General features: G+C 43.1%; 1 protein-coding gene across 7 annotated transcripts in view; it reads left to right on the top strand.

Annotated features, from left to right (window-relative positions):
• Window positions 1-20,313, top strand: part of mamo (maternal gene required for meiosis) — a 144,412-nt gene that overhangs the window by 64,825 nt on the left and 59,274 nt on the right. Inside the window, exon 2 of one of the 7 annotated variants that reach the window (NM_001258733.1) lies at window positions 10,354-11,073. The exons of the other annotated variants lie outside the window; for them this stretch is intronic. The gene's annotated coding sequence lies outside the window, so the exon portion shown is untranslated. The remainder of the gene's footprint in view (window positions 1-10,353; window positions 11,074-20,313) is intronic. 7 annotated transcript variants of the gene reach the window in all.

The raw sequence follows: 20,313 nt of genomic DNA, 5'->3' as shown, positions 1-20,313 counted from the left end.
TTTTTATTTTGCCTTCCTTTGTTTTAAGATCTTTGAAATTTCAGCAGGGCTTTGATCTTATTTATTCGCGGTTTTAACTGTTTCCTTTTTCGTTTGGCCTACAGACCCAGTTTGCTTTTGTATTTTTGACTGCTCCTTGCCTTGCGAAAACCAGTTGATTTTTAGCCCTTGCCCTTGGTTTTGTGCCTTAGCTTTTTTTCTTGCAACTTTTTTTCTTCTTTTCTTTAAACAAGGAGCGTTATTTTGTGGCCACCTGTTGCCCCTTTGGCCCAATCGATTTATCGCTGTTAACCCGCCGGCAATCGCAGCCTCACAATCGGAATCGTGCTGCTCGTCCGCCCGCGTGCCACACCCCTTTTTTTTGGTTTTTTAGTCGGACAGCGTGTGAATTATGTTATTACAAGGCGAATGCTGCTGTTTTCGGATTTGTTAAATTTTTTTTTTATTTTTAATATGTATTTCTCCTGTTGACCGCTCGACACGGCAAGAACAAAAACATGTTGCCGTTGTGGCAGCGATGATGTTGCAGCTTGGTCACGTGCTCTTTTGATATTGAGCGGCGAACAGGTGTCGGTTGTTTGGAGATCCTCGATTTTTCGTTTGTATATATGCGAATTTATAATATATATGCGTTTATTGGCCGAGAGTTGTGTTTCAGAGCGGTAGCCGTCACAATTTCAATGCCTTTCCAGTTAAGCCAAGTGTCAACAACAATCGTTGGCGGATTTGGTTCAAATCAACAGCATTCCTAGCGGTAAGCTATCATATAACTAATTGCATTTGCGTCTGCAAAACACAAACGGCAGCTGCAAATGTTGCTGCTTGCAACAATTGATAAGAATAACATAAATAGCAGGCAGCAACATAGCAAAGATCATCAGCTAAGAGCAGCGAAATATTTCAAGTGCAGCAATACCAGAAATTCCCAAGTAGCAATACCAACAATGACGGCGAAAAACTCTCAGGAAATACACTATACATAATGTCTAAGGCATTCCAAGCGGAGCCCACGCATAAAACACTGCGAGAAAATCTCAAGTGTTCGTTCGCATTGCTAACGATGAGCGCGTGTCGGCAACATGTTGCTGCTGCCGTGCAATGTGGTTGTTGCTGCTGCTCTTACTGTGTTACTGTTGTTGCTGTTGTCGTTTGTATCATTAGTCAAAGAAACCAAGTCAGGGGCTGGCAATCAGCAGCCCGTATGTTGGCCAAATCAATTGCTGTTGCTCCTCATGTTGCTGCTTCAGTTGCTGCTGTTGCTGCTGTTGCTGCTGTTGCTGCTGCTGCTGCTTCTGTTGATTGTGTCAACGACAACAGCGGCAGCAGCAACAATAGACTTAAGTCTGGGCATGATTCATGGACATGCTGCAGTTTTCTATTTAGCTGCTTGCAGGAGGATGGCGCAGAGGCGAAAAAGGAGGGCGAAGGTGCAACACCCACACAAAGATGCAACATACGCTAATTGTGTGTGAAAGCAGCAACAGCAGCAACTTGAGCCACATTGCTCATACGCCCACGTGGACAGTAGAAGGATGCGGCTGCTGTGGGGGCAGGGACATTTGGCATTTCCATTTTTCCACCATTTTCCATGGCATATTTAGCATTCGCAGCGGCAGCAGCAGACACAACGCAATCATAACCATAAAAAGTTGCTCATTTTCTTGGCATTTTTTGGCTCTATTCGCTAGTTTTGCTATTTTCGGGGCTTTTTGGTGACTATTTTGAATGAGAAAAGCGCCAACTGCTTTTGCCCGCTTTTGGTCAGCAGTCAGGCGGCCGTAAAAGGAGCTTGTAAGTGCTACTGTTTTCCACCGGCAACGGTAAAAATGCCGCATAATTTACGCAAAAAAGCGGCAGCAGCAGCAGCAACAGCAATGGCAGCGATTCGCGGCGGCCAAGAAAATAAGGCAAAAATGAAACAAAAACTTTTCACTTTTTTCACAAATGGCCATGCAAATTACAAGACACATTAGCCCGGCTCTCCTGCGGCAATCCTACGCCTGCCAGCCGCCTAACCCCAAAAATGGGAGCAACAGCAGCGGCAGTAGCAGCAGCAAAACGGAAATGCGACAACAGCAGCAACAATCACAACCAACAACCACTAGAAACGAGCAGAAATGTGTTTACGGCAGCTGCCAAGCCGCCGCCGAAATGGATTGTATTAGGCCAGGGTTGCCACCTGTTGTTTCAATTGCAAAATGTTAGCTAATTTCCAATTTGCAAAACTGTGTAAAGGGATCGAAAGTACCAAGCAATCGAATAAATAATTTTGCACTTTATGCTTTAATGACCAGAATTCGTGTAGGATGGTGACAACTCTGCCATTTAGCATGGCTACTTATTGGTGTTCACCAGCGGAGACCTGAGACCCAAAAATCGAGACTTAGTCCCGAAAAACTGCGGCTGAAACTTAATGCCGGGCCTGGAAAACGGCCGCCATGGCGTTTGCATCCAGCGTTTGTTTGCTCGTATTGGAGCGTTTGGAATGTTTAGTTAACCGTAAGCAGTCGCAATGCGCCCGCGCCATTTTGGCATTGATTGCTGACCAAGGAAACTCTCACACACACACACACACATACACCATTAAAAAACTCGAGAGACATTGGAAGACACTTTTGAAAAGGCTTCAGTATTTGAAACAAATATAAGAAGGATACACTTTTAAAAAGCATATCCAAATGAAAGGGGCTTGAATTAGCTTATAAAGTAGCAAATAAGTTAAAGCCCTAAAATTATTTCATTAATCGTATTGATATTGATCCTACAATTCAATCTCATATTTCTTTCTGTGTACGAACACAAACACATCCCAGGCGAGTCAGTGGAGCGTGAATAACATTTGGTAATCATGGCACAAACACGAAAATGCATTAACCAAAATTGTGATCATAAATTTTCAATCGACACGCGGCGGGTGCTGTTCCTCCCCTTAACCCCCGCCTTTGGCCCCTTTAACCCTCTCCTTTCAATTGCCATGAATGACTTGAGTGGACCAAAAGCTTTGAACTGGACTAGAAGACGGAAGACTTGGGACTATCTGGCCGCGTATTTCTGTCTTTTATTTTATTTTTTTTCATTTTTCCATTTTTTTTTTTTTCTCATTTGGGCCTCAAGCATTTCTTTATCCCCACATGCGAGGATTGTTGCTGTTGCTGCTGTTGCAACTGCGGCAACTGTTGCTGCAGCTGCGCACATTCTTGGCCAGAGAAAGTTTTGTTGTTGCTGCTGCTGGCGTTGCACAAGTGGCAGTAGTTGCATTTTGCATTTTGCAGTTGGCGGTTTGGGTCAGTTAAATGGCAAATGCTGCCCAAATGTTGGTAAAAGAAAAGGGGGACGTGTGTTGTGCAGTTGGGCTATCAAAAACCATGCGTGGGTGCCGCGAATATGATGAAGCTAAAGAGCTGGATCCGGTAAATATTTGGCCAACTTTGACCACGTTAAATGGTGGCAAAGAAATTGTGAAGAAAACAGTAGTAACATTAAGTCTACGGTATATTTAAATATAAACATTTTTATTAAATCATTTCTATAAATGCATTCTCTGCAAAAGTTTACATGCCCCACGTTGGGCGCCAATAGTGTTGGCTATAATCATTCCGTATCTTTTCTTTCTCCGAATTACTTGGGAAATTGTGAAAAAGATAAAGCTATTTTTTTTTTTTTGCAATGATATATGCCAGTAAACTTGCACAAGTAGACTTTTCCACACAATTATCCCCACCATCAGTTTAGTGCTTCCTCTAAGCTGCAACATTTCTTCCCCTTTAGCAGGAGATTAAGTCCATAAAGTCCTGGCAACATCACGCTTCCATATTCCTCTTTGCCATCTAGTCAGTGAGTCAGTCACTCACTTATTCAGTTGAGCTCTCACAGCTTAATCAAAGCAATTTGCAAGAGGTTAACCCTAAAAGCGCTGAAAAAATCCAGATAGTTACTGTTGCTGGCATATGAGTCATGTGCGGCTCCTTGTTGTTGTGACCCTTTTTTTGGTAACCCTTTAACTTTTTTTGGTTTTTTTTGGCTGAATTCTCAAAAATTTGTAGTGTTGCTGCTGTGGCTGTTGATGTTGCTGTTGTTGTTGCTGTTGTTGTTGCTGTTTTTGTTGCTGCTGTTGTTGTTATGTATGTGTTTGTACAACGCCTTGAATGCGGCTTCTGTTGTTGGCTGTCGGTTGTCGTTAGCCTGTTGCTGCTGTTGCCGCTGCTGCCGTTGCTCTTGTTTCACTATCAACGCATTCCTTTTGGCCCACACGGACACACACTCGCTTGCTGCGATAAAAATTTATTGAACCGAGGCCTCTGGGTCTCCATTTCAGCTTCCATTTCAGTTTGGATTTTTTTCCCCTCCTTTTTCGTTGGTTGTTTATTTTTATTGTTGCCGAGGTGTTGTGGCTGCCGCTGCTGTTGCTATTGCTGTTGCTGTTGCTGTTGCTGTTGCTGCTGCTCCTCTTACTGTTGCTGCTGCGTCTCGAAATCAATTGAGTTTAACTGCTTTTAATTTACTTGGAATTTGTGCGGCTTTAATGGATTTATGTCGGCTTATGTTGCCCCAGCTACAGGTGGCTGAATGCTGTTGTTGATGTTGCTGCTGCTGCCGCTGTTGCTGCTGCATCAGTGGCTCTTTTTTGTGTCAGAGTAGCAAGTTCCTCTGCCACACAATATTAAAATTTATCATGTGCTAAAAACTTATCAATTAAATATATGCATAACATTGTTCGGGCGACTGAAACGCTGTTGGTGTTTGCTGCTGCTGCTGGCCCGGTAGCAACATCAATCAAAATGCATGCATCAAAATGCAGCCGCTTGCAATTTGATGTCGCGACTGCAATTTAGACATGCCTTGCCATGTTATTAACTAATTACAGGCGACTAATCTAAAACGCCGCCATGCAACAGGTGCCCATGCATCATCCCAAACAGCAGCCGCAACCAACTAGCAACATTGCAGGATACACGGCAGCAGCCAGCCGGGCTGTCCAGCTGCCTAATGAAAAGTGACATCTTGGCCACGACCAGGCCCAAACTGTCAACGTCTCCTTGTCTCGTTGTCTCCTTTTCTCCTTTGTCTCCTTTATCTGCCCCATGCCATTCCCTTCTGGCCATCTTGACTCGTTTGCATGTCTTGTCATTCGTCATTCTCGTGGCTCAGGTGCATGTTGCCAGCAGCTAGAAGATGTCGCAGACGAGCTTACATAACATTGCAGCGGGGCCACCCGCTAAACGCATCGGACACATGTTGCTCATGTTGCCCATGTCGCTCATGTCGCTCATGTCGCTCATGTCGCAGGTAGCTGCTGTTGATGTTGCTGCTGCCGGCACGCACGCACACAATTGCGGGGCAGAATAATAGGAATGTTTTGTAGCAAGGATCTTGAGTTATGAAGTTTTAAGTTATATATATATATATGTAATATCTTAAAGATTTATTTCATGAAACACTTCCTTACTTGTCCTGAAAATGCAAGATTTTGAGCACCATCGTAGAAGTTGGTTCTATCATATTTTTTTATAGAATATATTATGGCTATTCAACACATTTTTTTCTTGACTGTATTATATGTTGGCTGTTGCCGGAAGCGGATTCTGTGTTAATTACAAAAGAACTGCCCCCCCACTCTGCGCTCACTCGATGATTATGATGTTGTTGTTGCTGTTGCGTTGACATGCGTTGCTAAACGTGCCGCCTGTGGTTGCAAGCAGCCCACCGCCCCACTGGCCACCCCCTTTTGGCCAGTGGTAAAATGGCCCCTTCCCCCCCCCTTTTTTTTTATATCCATGGCACGCATTCAAATGAGGCCTCTGAGCCAGCGAGACTTGATTTCCTTTCCTTCAACCAGAGACAGAAACAACTTGCGGCTTGTGGCATGGCGAATGTGGCCATTCATGTTGCTGTTGCTGCTGCTGGGAGATTATGAAAATTAGATATACAAATCAGCAGACGAACGGATGCTCGACCAGCATCCACGGCATCACATGAGGCATCAACATTTGATGCGTACAAGATCAAACGACGAAGAGATGGCAAGTCAGATCAACACAGGCTGAAAACTGACTGTGGATGCCCTTTAGATAAAGTGGTTTAAAGGTTTTAGGAAATTAATAATAACCAACTCATATATGTCAAAATAGTAAACAAACTTTGTTGGTTTCTAAAGTTGTTCAACAATCAATTTACAAATATTTAATGCATTTTCAGGCATTCTAACGTCGAAGGCATAACCCTTGTTTAATATCTAAATTATTGCTTGATATTTAAGTTCATATATCAAAAGGCTTGTTTCGAAAGATTTACGACTTCTGAAAATATTTACAGCCCAATAAATCATTTTTCTTGTCTGCTGCACTTGTGTCAACCGATTAGCTGTAAAGATACTTCCAAATGCTTTTATAAAAAGTTCAAAATTCAAATTTTAAGCAGTTAGAGTATCTTTTTTGTTTTGGCGTGATCTGTTGCTGGCGTACGCTCAACATGCAACATGTTGTTGCGGGTCAGGGTCGCGAGATGTTGCAGCAAAGTTTTCATACATCCTCCTTTTTTGGTTTCTGGTCTTCAGAGCTCCTTTGGCCCCTTTCTCCTGGTTTTCTCCGCTTTTGGCCCGATGTTGCTGCTGCTGCTGCTGTCGCCTGCCTGCCTAAATTGCTTACCAATCAAATGGCACTCGAGTGCTGGAGAGACTCTCGCGGAAATTGCTTGAAACGGAAATGTGCTCCTTTTGCCCATGTTGCTGCTGGAGTGTTGCTGCTGCTGTTGCCAATTTCATGTCATTTGTTGACAACGCACAACGGATATTGTTTAGTATTTTGCATAAAAGTCGTTTTGCATCTCACTTTGCGTATCATTTTTTTTTCTGTTTTGTCCGCCCCTCTTGTCCAGCTTTTTTTTAGTTTTGGTTTTTAGGTTAGAAGGAAGTTGTCGCTTGTCGGGCCACCCCTCCCTTTTGCCGCATTTTCCTTTCGGCCAGGCTGAGTTGGCCTCTGGCATGGCTTAATTATAGTCTTTTGGCCTTGTGCATTTGCCAGGCGCCGCCGCCGCCGCCAACAGCAACATCAGCAGCAACAACAGCGACTTGCGACTTGCGACTTGCAACTAGCAACTCGCATCGCTCCAACTGGCCACGCCCACTCCACACACTATTTGCTTTGGCCTGCGGTTGCACTTTGTTTTTTTTTTTTCACTATTTCTGCTTCTGCCGCTTTTTTTTCGGGGCGGTTTCTTTTGGAATTTTTTTAGTGTTGCCGGTCGAGTTGTGACTTTGAAACTGGCCCCGTGTAACTGCAATTTCGGGGGCGTGGCTTAAAACAAAACGCCAAAAGATAGGAGAGAGAGACTCAGAGCGGCGCTGCAAATAAATCGTAAAGTATATTTGAAGCTTTGCGAGGGATTTAACAAAACATAAATATTTTTTAAATGAGCACTTGGAAAATAATTAGTAAGGCATATTTTCGTGAAAAGCCAATTTAGCCAAAGACATATACTATCGTAATGGACATGGCTTTTGTTGGAAAGCCATCTATTTAAACACAAAACGGCAATTTCAAATCCTTGATACCCATATTATTAGTAAGATATAGGAATCTTAAAGATAAATGTTTTTTTTTTTGGAATCGTTATTAATATTCTAATGATCCGATATGTGCGATTGAGTGAAGAGCTGGCCAATTTCAAATCTCATAACATCGACGATCTTACTCATATTTTTAGTTACCCACTTAACACTTAAGCAGCGAAGAGGAGGGCCAGTTGGTCGATTTTAATATGCACTTACCTGTCAGGTCATTAAAGTAAAAATTGATTTTCTAACTTGCAACGATTTTTGCATTAACAATTAGTCGCCGTTGCGATCTGCGAACGGCGAGGGTTCCGTGTTATTAATTAACAATGCCACACCAGGCAGGCGCATTTAAGGCATTAATTGCTCAAACCGGTTCACATGATCGCATCCCGGTAGCCAGGAACTCTCTGAAACCCTGAAAATCTAGGGGAATTGCGGAAAAAGGGGAAACCTGGGGGACGACGCCTCAATCAATCTAGCAAATTGTCGCCCAGTTTTCTGTTCGCCTCTGCAGTTTTCATATTCGCCCGGCAATATTGAACACCAGGCGAATGGAATAGAGTGTCTCATCCGCTGGCCCATTATGCGGCAGCCCATCTAGATCTCGGATATGCAATATATATATATATTGGCTATAGAGTAGTCTCTAATTATGACAACTACGCAGCTGTGCGTGCTCACGTGTTTTTCCAATTAGACATCGGAGGTACCCACTCGGAAAATATATACATATATACATATATATATATATATAGATGGAGATGACAATGAGCGATAAAGCCGTCGCCATCATCAACGCAACCATCGGTGGCAAATTGACAATCGTAGAGGTGGCTCACTCTGGTGTGCTGTCCACTTGCTGTGGAGAACAATTGTGCATTAATATCAATCAAAAAGTGATTTTTTTACAATTTTATTTTCAGTCGGAATTCGCACTCGTACTTTAAATCTTTTAAAGAACGATTATGTATATGCTATGTAGTATATGCAGTACATATCTCATATATCTCGCACTTTCCCAACTCAAAATGCCAGCTTTCCCCATTGCTTTTGAGCGCGCGATTAAAAGTATATGCCAAAATTAATCAAGGAATTAGAGGGGAGCAGATGGGGCAGGAGGCAGCGCAAAACGAGTTGGCAGCGCCGTTTGCCATCTACGGCACACCCACTGCTGCCGCCCGCCACGCCCCCAGCCCCCTCATAGCGCACCCCATCCCCTCCCCCCCCCCCCCCTTTTTATTTGCTGCCCCTCGCACAGCCGCAACACGCCCACTGAAAACGCTCGCCGAGCTTTAATGCGTTTTCATTTAACACAAGTCTTGGCCCGGCTTGTTAGCCCCTCTATCCGTGTGCACTCACTGCCCGTGTGTGTGTGTGTGTGTGTGTGTGTGTTTGTGTGTTTGAGTGTGTGCGTGAACACCTCCCACTTGGCAATCTAATATAAAGTCAGGCCCCGCAACTTGGACTGCAGCGCCTTGGCTACCGATTTTCGTTTGGTCTGCTCCTTTTGCTAAGATACAACTAGACTCAACTACTTTGATATGATACTTTGAAATATGTCCTCAAAATTATGCATTTTTTAGTAGAAGATACATTATTGAGCTACTTTCTATGTATGCTAGTGTCAGATGCAGTAGGTATTTAATATTGTAATCGATTAGCGATCAATGGTATATTAATACATACTATCCAATTTAGCATGAATCATTCAGTGCGTAATCCTTTTGATTAGACTTTAGTATATATATATAATATATATAACTAATATTACATTTGAAGGGTACTTTAGTCTGCGGTTCGTGGCCTTGGTTTCATGTAGCAGCGTTTTCATCTCTCAGTTTTTTCGCACATTTTTCGCTGGCTTTTGGCGCTTTTTCGCTTCCGCATGCCTAGACCGAGTTTATATATATATATATATATATATATATATATATATATGTTATATGTGCATCTGTTGTGGATGGTGGGAGGAGGAGTGGGAGTGGGCAGAGGGGATTGGGGCACATATGTGGCATATGTATATCAATATTTTGCAGCTCGTTTGGCTGCCAGAGCTCGCGCTCCACATTAATAACGCATCCCACCCTCTAATTGCATTTTACCTGGTCGCCTTTAATCGAATTTTCCAGCCTTTTTTCCTCCTGCCAGAACGATGCGCAATTTCGATTACGCTCAACTATTTTCCAGATTATATATACATACATACACACTGCAGGATATATACGTACATATACATACATATATATATATAAATTGCAATTTTTGGGGGCGCCCGATAAGTGGCTCCATCATTGGAGGAGTTGTCTGCATCTTTGGAAAGTGCTTCCGCATTTGTTGTGCACACCGCACTCGAAATCGCCGACGAAACTGGAGTTATGTGCCCAGATTAGCGGGTGTGTGCTAATGCCACATCGTTCAGCTTGCAACCGAAGGAGTTGCAAGTCGTTCGAAGGTTTGCAGTTAGTCCGCCTGGGTCACTCGTTATCTGCCTATCGAATGCGGCCTAATGAAACCCATAACTTTTGACTTTTCCGAAGCGAACGGAGCGGCCAAAAGGTGTTAGCTATTGTTTCGCGAAAACCTTTAAAAAAATAAAATAATTTTCTTTTTATATTATTAATATTTTTAAGGGGATTTTTTAGCCTATTTTATAGAATGTTTGTTTATAACATAAAAATATTCGACATTCCAATAAGACATTTCCCCTATCCAAATACTTGAAACTTTTAAGAAATATTCACAATACGAATCCGTACTAAATACTTGTCTTCCTTTCTCTTTTTTTTTTTTTTGTCTTGCAGGTGAGTTATTTCGAACGACTTCAATTAGCAATTGAGATTACTCGACTCGGAGAAGCAGGTAAAAATGCCTTAAATAGCAAGTGCCTACCAAAAAAAGTATAGGCTATGTGCGCATATAGATGCTCAGAGCCATATGGATATATAGATGCATATTCAGTTGGCTGATTTGGCTAAAGGCTGTCACATTTTCCTCTGGCCGGGCAACTAAGAGAAATGACCACAAAATGCGAACATAAATCAACACAATGGCCAAAACGCTGCTGCCGCCGCTGCTCCTGCTGCTGCCAAAAGGTGTGGAGACCACGCAGCAGCAACAGCAACAGCAGCAGCAGCAGCAACATCAGCATCAGCAACAATTGCTGCAGTTGCAGCAACAGCAACAGCCAAGCACTTCGGCATATGAAAATGCAAATTTCACATGGGAAAAACAAGCCGCGGGGGATGACAATTTGCTGTTGCTTTGGCCGTTGCTGACTCAAAACAGTTGCAAAGTTGTTGCTGAATTAATAAACTTGCAACTGGCGGCGGTTGCTTTTGTAAAAATGCCGCCAAATGCCTATTTTGATGTTGTTGCTGGTGCTGCTGCTGCTGCTGCCGCTGTGGTTGCCTTAAAGCAAACGATACGCATTGGAAATGAACGAAACAAAATTGAAATCTGACACCAAAAGAATTGACAGAAAACACACCAACGCACCGAAAGAAATGCCTTCGAATAGTTTGGTAATCAATTAAGTAATTTTGCAAAAATTCCAATTTAAATGGGGTTTACTTTAAGACTCATAATTAGGATGAAATGAAGAAAAGCATCGAAAAGCATCTTATTAAATATAAATTTAAATTATTTCGTTGTGACTTACTTGCATAGCCATACAATTAAGATTATTAATGCATTTCGGCCTACTATTTTTTCGCCAAGTGCCCGAGAAACTTTGGCTAACAATTGCAACGGCTTTTCGGGTGACTTCCAGACTTGGTTCGACCAACGAAAATGCAAATTCAATGAATGCCCATTCAGTATCCGTATCTCCCCGCGCCCACGTCTCGACTCACGAACGTGACTCAAATTGCTTTTAAATTGTTTTAGCAAGCAATAAACGAGCCAAACGGCAGCGAGAGTTCATTCTTGTTTTTTACATATTTTTTTTTGGTGTTTTTTATTTTATTTTTCGTTATCCCTGCCAACAGCTGCTGGTCCAAATATTTCGCTCTTTTTCCAAATTTTTTTTGTTTATTTCTGTTTTTTGTTGCCAGTTTTGCGATTTTTTCCCTAGTTTCAGTCGACCAGCAATTGAAATGTCCCAGTGTTCAGTGGAAAATGTTTCGGTTTTTTGGCCAGGTATGGCCTGATCTTAATTTCCATTGAAGTCCGGCAGCATGCAACGAGGCCAAAAAGAATATGCATAACTGTTAATTGTACAAATATGCTGGGGTCCATTACAAAGATTTGAGATTTCCTTTAGTTGATCTGTTTCTATATTTTTTTTTATTATTTTCTATGTTAGCCTGGCTTAATTGCCCTGCGGGGGCGGCTGTGAGTAATTTGTCTTTAGTTTGTGCGTTTGCGTTTCCGTTTTGAATTGGGTTCGGTTTTTTTTTTTTAGATTATTGGCGGTGATTATTATTATGCAAATTTGTACAACTACGCGGAGCATTGCTGCAAATGGCAAACAATATTGTAATTTGGGCGAACTTGCGGTTTATCAACGCCCTGTGGGTTACACAGCTTGGCTTGTTGCTAATTCCAATGGATTCTTGGGCAACGAAAAACTTGAAATACAAAAATTACAAAGGTTGATTTATCAGTAATTTCAGTTCCATTATATTAACTATTATCCCAGTATCTAAGGTAAGGTAAGGTAAGGTAAGGTGTTTCAAGTTCTTCATTCGGATTGCAATTTTCCCATTGCATAAGCCATCTATCCATCCATGTAGAGCTTCGTTCATGTTTTTCATGGGTGGCACTGGATGTCCCGTATTTTGTCTGCTTTGCACGGAGATTTATGAACAGAAGTCGTGGCACTTGGAGTCCCGATCCCGGGGTATTTTTTCATTTGTTATGTTTTTGGTCTTACCACGGCATTTCTCTCATGTTGGCCTGTCACTAATGACAACGGTAGCAGCTACTGGTTACCGGTTACTATGTGATTACTGCTCACTGCTTACTGGCTGCCAGTTACTTGCAGCTCCTGCCGACCGACAATTACTTAATTTACACTTGACTACTATTGTTGCCGGTTCCTGTCGACCGATCGTAGGATATACAATTGGACCCAAAAGCCATCGCTTTTTCCACACCTTTTCCTTACGGGGTGTAAATCAAGTTGCGGCCCTGACGCTGACTAAAAGTTGGCGCGGCGTTCGCCACTGAAGCAGAAAATTACTTTCATCATAATTTAAAGTTACTTATGACCACAGCGGAACGGGTTGCAACCGCAGCAGTGTGTTTGGTTTTTTCATCTATTTTTTTTTTATTCAGACCGATTGTCTTAGGCACACGGGGCACACACAAATTGAAAAATCATCCGAAAACCAGGATGTGCCGGACCCAAGAAGCCAAGAACCAAGAAGCCAAGCTAAGCCGGGCCAAGCTAAACATTTGCACGTCAAACAAAGTGGCAGTGAAATAACAAAATTATGTTGGCAGATTTGTGGCGACGACCGGCGATGGAAATTATGGCAGCAGCCTAAGCCTGGCAAATTCAAAAAGGGGAATCACTTGCCACAAAAGCAGAGTGCAGAATACAGAAGATATATATATATATATACATATAATTGCTATCTGGTGGTCCAACTGGTGGTGCAGTTTAAGTTACTGCCGCAGTGGTTGCTGCATGTGCCCCATGCTCCAAGTTCCATGTTCCTGGTTCCTGGTGACGTTGTGGCATGAATGATGTGGCGTGGGCTTCCTTCTCAGCCTTCTTGGCTACTGGGCGGGTTTTTTTTTTTTTTTTTGCTACTCCTCTCTTACAAAATGCTTAAAAGGTAGACCCTTTTTGGTAACCACGCTTTTGAAATGTTCAAAAAACACAGGCTATAAGTCAATATTATGTCGGTACTACTGATGTTCGTTTTCAAGGTTAAGTTTGGCGTTAAATAGTAGTAATTAGCCAGGTTGATCATCTAACCAGTTAACTGGATTGCAGAACTACTACAGAACTACAGAATTCTAATATTTCAAAAAAATGTTGCTCATCTGCAGTTGATGCACTTGGCCTTTTGTGCGGCGCATAAATTAAACATAATTTGATTTGCTGATGCAGTTGCAGTTTCAGTTCAGTGCAACGCCTCATCCATAACAATGCGGCACGACTGGGCTCCTAGCTCCTGCTCCCGATAACGCCCCCGATCCGATCCGAAGCGATCCTCTGCCATCCCATACCAACCGATCCGATTCGTGGTAGCTTTGGTCTCTGAACCAAGTCGCGTCCACAATCAAGTCAAGTGTTTATTTGTTTATGGGAATTTTTCTCCTCTTTCCTTCTACTATTTTTGTTTTATTTCGCATCCCATTTTTTTTTTTCCTTTGCGGTATCTGTCTGGGTGAGTGGCATGTTGCATGTGGCAGCAACGGTTGCAACTTGCTGCTGCTGCTGCTGCTGCTGCTGCATTGGTGGTCCGATCTGGTGCCTTCTCGATGGCGTTCCGTTCGTGCGTTTTTGTTTGCCGCAATTAGCGTGTGGGCAGTTGGTTTCGGGATCTGCGAGACGCTGGTGGCAGGATGGATTTAGTGTACGGGGGTGTGGCAGCTTGGATGAGTGAAAGTCGGCACGAGGCTCGGAGGCTCCACGGATGCACTGAAGCGATAGGGAACACATCCTAAATCAGACATCAAATTACATTCAAATACAACTAATTTTGGTATATATAAAAAACTGTTTACCCAAAACTCTTTGAAAGTAAAATTATATGTTTAAAAACAACTTTCTTCTCGAAATGGTTAAAGCAATTGATGTGTTTTCAGTTATTTCAATATCAATGTGTATAATTAAAGATTCGTTTGTTTGAGTGAAAGTTTCTAGTGCCGCTCACTTCACACTCCATTAACAAAATGTCATAAATTTTAAAAAACCTTTTTTTTTTTTTTTTTGAGTGCAACGGATTCCAAAACGTTCCAACCTGTTCCGTATAGTTCCATGCGTTCCGCGTCGCGTTCGCTGAACACCTGTTGCTGTTGTTGGCGCTGCAACCGGTTCGCTTTTTTTTTTTTGAGCTCGTTAGTTAATTCAAAGCTGTAAATATTATAACAGACCGCGTTCCATTATTGTATTAACAACAACAGAGTGCGAGTGAGAGAGCAAGCGCGATAGATGCTGATTTGCTTTTCCAAATGCTTATATTTTTTTTTGCTATTTTCCTGTTCAATTTTATTTTTAGCTATGAAAATTGGCTTAAAAATAACTGACACAACTCCTTAAAGTTGCGTTCAAATTAAAATGGAAATTTTTTGCATTGTGATTGATGTGGGTTAATTTGGCCGCTCAGCGGGAATGACAGTGGGCGGAGGGGTGGGGGGGGGGCTTTATTGGGTTAAGGCGGTTGCAAGCGGTGGGGGGGCGGTGCGGTAATTGGCGGGCAAGGCGGGCGATGAAAAGTGGCAAATGAAAAATTGCTGAATGATGGAGAGATAAAAGTGAATGGTGAAATGAAGGAATAATTAACAGCAATAGGAAAAGGATTTTCATTTTGCAGTAAATGTATTTAAATAGGAGTTTTTTTTATTACAAAAGTAAACTTAACTATGCTAAGTAATAAATAAAATAAAAAGTAATGTTGAAAAAACAACAGCCACTTTAAAAGTGCGCAATTAAATATCGTGAAAGAAAGCTACATGGTTTCAAAAAAAAAAAAAAATTAAAATTGCAAAGTAAAATATAATGACTAAAAGTCAAGGGTTTTTTTTTCCTAAGAAACTATATATAAATATTTATATATACCTTTGTTCTAAACTCTTCGCCCAGCCCACTTTGTTCGCCCCGCTCGCCATGGATTTATTGTGTTCCGTTTTTTTTTTGTTCACATTACTCATACGCCGTGTGTTGCACATACGAGGCGAGTATAAAATAACAGATTTATGCCTGCGTTCCAGCCAATGACACGCCAATTAGCCGCCACCGTACCAACAACAATGGCAACAGCAACAACAGAGGCGACAACTGCAACTGCAACTGCAACACAAGCAGCAGCAGCAGCAACAGCAACATCAGCAACAAGAAGCGGGGAAATAAAGCTTTGACATTTTTATGATGCTAAGCGGACGAGAAAAAAAAAATTGCATAGGGGGTGTGTGTGTTTGTGTGGCAAGTTAATGTCGAAAATCTTGTGGCAGCTGCAGCGACTGACCTTTGCATGTGGCAAAGTCGAGCTGCGAATTGAGTTTGACAGCTGCTGGGGCGACACGATCCGATTGCGATTGCGATCGCTCTTTGACCTTAATACGCGCCAGCTGCGCGTCAACACCCCCCGAAAAAAAAAAAAAATATATGAAAAATTCCCCAAAGCACCAAACCTGCCCCTGCCACGCCGCCGCCCCGCCCCCGCTCCCAGCTAGCCCAACAGCAAACTACAACGCACACTCACACACCCATCCATTGTCATTTGACACCTAATTTGGTGTGGGTCGATTGCGGGGCGGTGCACGCACGATGGAGTCTCTAATAAGCGCTCAATAAATGTGCAACACCCGCTGGCAACGGCAACATGTTGCTGCTGCTGCTGCTGCTGCGTGCGACAACAACAGCGGGAGCAGCGGCAACAACAACGCTCTTTGCCTTTTTGTAATCAACCGGGCAATCTCATTAATAAATTGCACTGCATGCAACATGTTGCTGTTGTTGCTGCAACGGCAGCAACATTAATTGGCTGCTTAGAGAGCTGACAAGCCAGCGCTGCCCCTTGTACAGTGAAAGCTGCCTAATGGCAACATACATACATGGGGATTTGAGCCGTAATATTTGAGAAAAATACCATTTTGCTAAATGTTTTCCGAGAAACAAAGAATTGAATTTTTTTTTGTATACTTGATTTTATGCGATTTAAATATTTTCTTACCTACTTAACTGCTTAATAACCTTACCACACATATCCAGTGTCTACTGTAACGCTTTGTTAATCTTCCTGCCGCTGGGAAATAAAAAAAATTAAGGCTGCCGATAGGTGGCGCTGCAGCAGCCATCAACGTGCAACATTAATTGTTTATGCACTCAAGGCAACTGTTGTTGTTGTTGCTGTTATTGTTGTTGCTGCGATGTTGGTGGTGGCCGAGCTTCTTTGATTTCGGGTCTGCTAATTGATTTTTATGCAGCCAGCATTGCCGCAAAGGCAACAACAAGGCGGCGCATATTTTAAACACAAATTACAAAGCAATAATCATAAATCTTTTTTGCGGCTCAGCAAGCATTTATCAAAAAATAAGTGTGTGTGTGTGTGTATGGCAGATGGCGGACAAATGAGCATTGCGTGTGCCATATCAAAATGTTGCTGCTACTGATGCTGCTGCTGCTGCTGCTGCTGTTGCAAGCTGCAGTTTGCAAGTTGCAAGTTGCTGTTGTCATCGTGGCTGAAAATGTTGATAAAATGGAGCACGTGGCCAGTACAACATGGCAGCAATTATGGCCGATGTTGCTGCTGCTGATTGCTCTTGATTAAATGCTAGTCACTCACTCACTCGAGCTAAAAAGGAAATTGTTTATGCCACGAGCTGTTGCTGATGCTGATGCTGTTGCTGCAGCATTTTACGCACATTCTGAGCCGCATTTGCCACTTCCTGGCCGAAAGATCTTGGCCAGGTGTTGCTGCCGTCAACTTTTGACTAGAGTTGATTAGTTTTGGATGGAGAAATTGAGAACATTTCCGCCTGGCGCACTGCTGCTTGCATATTGCACATTGCAGGTGACCCAAACGCATCAGCAGTGCGACTGTGACAGGCGCAGCAGCAGCAGCAGCAGCAACAACATTCCGCAGCTGCAATAGCAACAGCAACAAATGCAACTCAGAGCCCTAGCTTATTAAACTTTAATGACTATTGGGGTGGTCTTGGCACGTTGTTGTCGTTTGCCGCTGTCGCAATGCCAGGAATAATTGCAATGGCAACGTGCAACGATTTGCGGCAACGAGGTGAAGGCAACGGCAACGGCCACAAAAACGAAAACAAAATGTTTATATGAAAATTGAAAATGATTATTGCGCAATGACGACGGCAACAACGGCAGAAAGAACCCGACAAATAGTCAAATTCGACACGCAAAAAGCAGCAAAAAGCAGCAACACCAAGCAGCAACTGTTGTTTGCCGTTTCATCATGGCCTGCACCGCAGCAACAATTGGCTAATAATATAAATTTTGTGGCCAAAGTAACGACAGCAGCAGCAGCAGCAATCGTCTTGTTTCAAGGCTGTTTGTGCAACAGCAGCAACACTCCACTCAGCTCAACTCAACTCTGACTCGGCGGCTGATCTCGTTTTGTCTTGTGTGTATGGGCATCTAATTTAATTGCCTTTCAATTGCCGCTGACCTGCGCCTGCCAGCAATATGTCATTGCAGTTGCGAGCAGCAGCGGCACTTGTTGCTGCTGTTGCTGCGGCTTATCGTCCCACAAATAACTGCAAATTGTGCGGCAGCAACTGTATTGTTTGTCTGCGCTTATCTTTGGCCAAAAACGAAACAACAGCAACGGCAATGGCCAGTAAATCAGTGGAACAACAGCAGCAACAGCAGCAAGAGCAGCAACAACAACGGCAACTGGCAACAAACTGCCAGGCAACACGCATGCGCCGCCAAAAGTCATGTTCGTGCCACAAAGGCGACACCTAAGTCATACATATTGTAGGTGGCAGAGCAGCAACTGCAACAGAAAGAGCAACTGCAGCAACAACTGCAAATGCAACTGCAGCGACAGCAGCAACACAAAGCAATCTGTGGTCACACTGCACGAAAAATTAACGCGAAAATTATGCTAATGCGGTCCAGAGAGCACGCAATATTTGGCCAACATCAAATGATGCATCTTTCAAATATTCGCTTGCCACACGAGGTCTCCCATAAAAAGCGACTCGTTTGGCTAACTTTAACATGCAACATGAAGTTTGAATATAAAGAAAAAATCACCAAAGTCTCTTAAATAAAATTAAAGAATAGGGATATACTGCTAGTATTTGCAGATACATATTTTTTTAGCAGTGTAGCAACCCAGCGCTCTGGAACACACTCCTTAAGCCTAATCATTTTTCGGTAATAATTTTGCATATATTTCTTTCATTTTTCGCGGCGCCTTTTTGTTGTTTTTATTATTTTTTTACGCAACACGAGGCAGCAATCCCTTTTTATTTTCTTGCCCGTTGTGGATGTGTGTGTGCGTGTGTGTGAGTTTTTCGCATTTTCATTTTGGGTAGTGGGCGTGGGTCAGCATTTAAAGTGGGAGCTGCAGAGAGCAGCTGGCCAAAAGCGTTTGCCACTTTGAACTTGCCAAGGCAACAATAGAAAGCTGTTGGCAGGAAACTGAAAAACGAAAGGGGTGAGGTGGCGGGAAAAGCGAGAAAGAGAGAGAGAGAGAGAGAGAGATCTGCTTTAAACGCTTTGGAAATTTATGAGATAAGGCCCAGAGCGAAATCCTTTCACCAGCGAGCAGACAACGATTAATAAATCAATAAAAAGCATTTATAATCATAGTTGTTGCTCGCGTTATTGCTGCTGCTGCAGTTGCTGCAACTTCCGCACAGTGACAAGCGGCAATTTGAGGCAGGCAACACCTTGGCAACAATGTTGCCGCCGCTCGGTCGGCGGCAGCGGAACAATTAAGATGCCATTGAGGAGAGATGCACATCTGAAGTTTGAAGTGGAAAGGAAACCAAGGCAGCAAGGCGGTGCGGCAGCAACATGTTGCGCAACTTATCAAAATAATCATCATTCACATCGACAACAGCAACAGCAGCAACGACTGCAACATGAGCTGCGCAGGCAGCATTATGATAATCGCAAACTGTGTCGGCAATGTTCAAACAACGCGAACAACAGCAAAATTGCAACTGTTTTGCAGCTCAAACACCCCTGCACTGAACAAAATTTCGCGCCATTTAGCACCTGTTGCAGCTGTTGCAACATTAAGATAGAAAATGAAGATATAGAAGCAGACGAACTTAAATGGAATACACCAAGATTTAAGTTAAAACAAAGACATAAATTTCAACTTAACTTAAGAAAATATCTTAGAGTCTGCATCATTTTGAGCAGACCTAATTCAAAATGAATGAAAATCGAGTTTTTCTCGCTGTGCACAGTGGCTGTCACCCCGCGTTTCCCTCAGCCACCCTTCCTGATATCGCAATTAATAATCGAGTAGAGAGAAAAAAAAACGAGGCGCGGCATAACTGCAACTCAACTCAACTGCAACTCAGCCAAACTGAACTGAACTGAACTGCATCGTGCGCCCTTCTTTTTGATTTAAAATGTGCCGCCATCGCACGTAGGCGTACTCACACGCAGTTCACCTATCCCCATTCCCATTCTCAGTCTTCAGTCTTCAGTCCTCAGTCTCAGTCCCATTCCTAATCCCATTCCGCTGCCGTGAAAACAAGTGGCCAAACCGGGGACTCTGCTCTGCCTTCATCAGTCAAGTGTGTTGTCTGTTGGCCTGGACCACAAAAGGTTCGCCCGCTGCCAGTTGCCAGTTGCAGCTGTTTTGGCCGCAAGAACTGGACGCATCGCACCGAACATTGCAAGGATGCAGCAACTTGCAACCGACGGCCAGCGACTTGCAACATTCAACGGTAACTGCAACATCCAGCATTTGTGGGTTGTTGGCGTGTGCGTGGGCTTCTGAACCTGGACTTCTTCGACTGGGTGGATGGATCATCGGGTGGATACGGTTCGGGTGGTGCTGGGGGAGATCATCATTGATCATTGTCCGATCTCGTGACCAGTGACCAGACTTTGACTTTGATTGCCATCTGAAACTGGGCTGGTAGTC

This window comes from Drosophila melanogaster, chromosome X, assembly GCF_000001215.4.
Source record: "Drosophila melanogaster chromosome X".
Lineage (NCBI taxonomy): Eukaryota > Metazoa > Arthropoda > Insecta > Diptera > Drosophilidae > Drosophila > Drosophila melanogaster.
Note: the sequence above shows the minus strand (reverse complement) of the source record. Positions and strands in the feature narration are given on the sequence as shown.